We start from the raw sequence: 2,053 nt of genomic DNA, 5'->3' as shown, positions 1-2,053 counted from the left end.
TACGCTTCAGACGGAAATGTTCCATAGTAAAAAAATGCTCTGTGGAAACTGCTCTAATAGAACATGACAGCTCTTTTTTTAATTTTTTTTTTGTTTTCCCCGAAGGGTAAGGCAAAGGGAACTATGCCCATACAGCCATGTCTGACGTATTTTTTTCTTGATGATTAATGAAATGATGAAAGGTGATGATGATGAAACCTAAGCCCCCACCCTCGGAGTAGACTCCTACTCCGAACCCCAAACGAATTAACTCAAAAGTCCGCATAAACTTTTGAGTTATGAAGCGGCTTCCCGGCACGAAGCGAAAATAGGCAGATACACTTTGTTCATTGAATACTCCAATATAATAACACTCGCGAATGTCTTCCGACTAACTTAATGCGATCATTAACCACAAAACACCACTTCGTATTAATTATTTAGATTACCCAAAGATTACCCAATGAAGAAAGCAACTGTCCCGTTCCCGCCTCCCGCCGAAAAGCCGCTCTTTTTTTAAATTGAATTATATGCCTTGGAAGTTAGTAGCTTTGGGTGGTAGCAATTTTAGCCTTTTTAAGCCTAAATCGTCTCCCCTTTTCACCCTCGTAATAAGCTCTAATTATTTTCATTTGGAATCTTCTTCTTTGCGAGTCGATGGCGATCGATTCATTTGGAATGGGAATTTGAAATGAAATAGGTAGTGCTATTTATTAATCATTTTATTTTTTAATGGATTGTTTTCTGGATCTCATGTACTCAGAGTAAATTCTTGCACAAATAAATGTCAGATTTTTACGTGACAATGACACGCCTTCTTCGTCTAGGGCGTCGAGGGGTGGAGTGAAATGGGTGCATCTGAAATAAGAAACACAAAATAAAAAAAAATAATAACCTCACAACAGCTCTAAATCGACAGAAACAAATAAACGTCCTACTACGCCACACCCATACCTGGTCCATTTTGTCGAGGGCAATTTTTGGCGTCGTGGTGTAAGCCTTGGCGCATATCAGTAGTGATCTCATCAGCACTAAATAATGTTGGATAGGCGTTGACGCGGAGGCAAGATCTCACGTGTGGCAAGTAGAAAAACTATTTCTGCTTTCGTAAGTTCAGGACACTTCGCATTCTTTCAGAACCAATGCGCACTCTACCCATTTTTGGAGTTCTCTCTTAGATTTTGGAAATCTATAAAAAATACGTCCTTTCGTGTACAACTCACAACACTACACTTATGAAACAACATGGTACATGGTGAAAGTTAGATAATACAGCTACAAAAATTGAGAGGATAAGTTACGGAATTAAACGAATTAAATGTTGTGGAGGAATTTTGAAAATATCATGTCGAACAAGATGGCGACTGGTCTTTGCACAGTTTGCACGAGGTTTGCACTCTGGCATGGCAGGCGAAATAGGAAAGAAGTAAGAAGGAGGGGCGGGGTGGAACTGTCATCTTCAATATGAGCGCCCATAGACATAATGCGAGAATGATATGTATGAAGATAACCGCCCATGACGATCATTCACGTTGTCACGACCATGATAATGCTCAACCGAGTGTTGTACATCCAAATATTCCGTGACCACAGAGTACTTTTTGTTCCGTGACCATATGTACACGGAATATCATCGCGTACAATCCATGGCTGCGAATACCTTATACAATACCTTATACAAAAGACAAGGTCTTTGTACAAAAGCGACATAAGGTAATATTATTTTTAATTCTCTTTTTATACGTTTAAATAAATGTATGAACAAACGAAAAGTTGTTTCGTAACGATAGCAGTCACGGGTGCGAGCGAAGCAAGCAGGGAAATTCGCTACTTTTGACCATCGAGGCCCGAAGGGCCGAGAGGCAGCGTTGAAGACCTTTTAAAAGGTCACTCAATTTGAACGTTTATTAACAGTAGTGTAATGAATGTTCGGCATCATGATATTTTGGACAAAATGTATTTCGGCCAACCGAAACTTCGGAAAATAGTGTTTCCTACAAATGAAACGTGGGAGTAACGAAAAAAAACGAATTGTTATTAAGTCAAACGAAACTTAGGCAAACGTGATTTCGGC

Source organism: Pectinophora gossypiella, chromosome 8 (genome assembly GCF_024362695.1).
Source record: "Pectinophora gossypiella chromosome 8, ilPecGoss1.1, whole genome shotgun sequence".
Classification (NCBI taxonomy): domain Eukaryota; kingdom Metazoa; phylum Arthropoda; class Insecta; order Lepidoptera; family Gelechiidae; genus Pectinophora; species Pectinophora gossypiella.
This window is presented reverse-complemented; position numbering follows the sequence as displayed.